Source organism: Capsicum annuum, chromosome 9, assembly GCF_002878395.1.
Source record: "Capsicum annuum cultivar UCD-10X-F1 chromosome 9, UCD10Xv1.1, whole genome shotgun sequence".
NCBI classification, from domain to species: Eukaryota; Viridiplantae; Streptophyta; class Magnoliopsida; order Solanales; family Solanaceae; genus Capsicum; species Capsicum annuum.
In genome coordinates, this window is record NC_061119.1 from 215,939,017 (window position 1) to 215,939,917 (window position 901).

Below are 901 nucleotides of genomic sequence, written 5' to 3' on the forward strand. Positions count from 1 at the left end.
GGATTCACACACTTTATTAAATAACAAATTAGTGTAAAATTATTAACTCATTGACATCATGACATGTAAATTAACCTATTAATTTCCGTATCTATATTACAATCTCGATTAATTTAAATTTGAGTCAAGTCACGACTAATTCAAATTCGTTTTACGCAAAGTCATAAAAGAAAAATTGCTTTATCATACCAAAATCGCTTTCATATTCAAGACTCGATTCGAGTATGTGTGAATATATATATATATATCATCTCACCTTATCATGAGAATTGATAACGTCCTCATCTGATCGTCAATGTGATTCAAACTTTCAATAACGTTCTCATTTAACCTCCAACGTGATTCAAACTTTCAATAACGTTCTCATTCGACCTCCAGTGTGATTCAAATTCTCAATAACGTTCTCATTTGGCTGTCAATGTAATTTAAACTCTCAATAACGTTCTCATTCGACCAACAACGTAATTCAAACTCCTAACGTTATTATTACCTGACCTATCACGTGACTTGAACCCTCAACTTATCTGTTGTAAATATACTTTATATTTAAATTTCAACCCCATTTATTTTTTTTTGCCTTTTTAAATTTCCTCTATTTATGACAACTTTTCAACCATATGTTAAAATTCTCTTTAAAGTTTTTCTCTCACTTTCACAACTTTTCAACCATATGTTAAAATTCTCTTTAAAGTTTTTCTCTCACTTTCACTCTTTTTATAAAAAGCCATTTCTCTTACTCATACTTAGTTATTCTCTCCTCCCAAAATTTTCAAAATTCCCAAAATACATCCCAAATGGGCAAAGTAATTAAGTGGTTGAAAGGCTTATTTGGTATGAAAAAAGAAAACATAAATAAGGGCAAAATTGGAATTACATGTTTCGGCAATTCCTCCCGAGACAC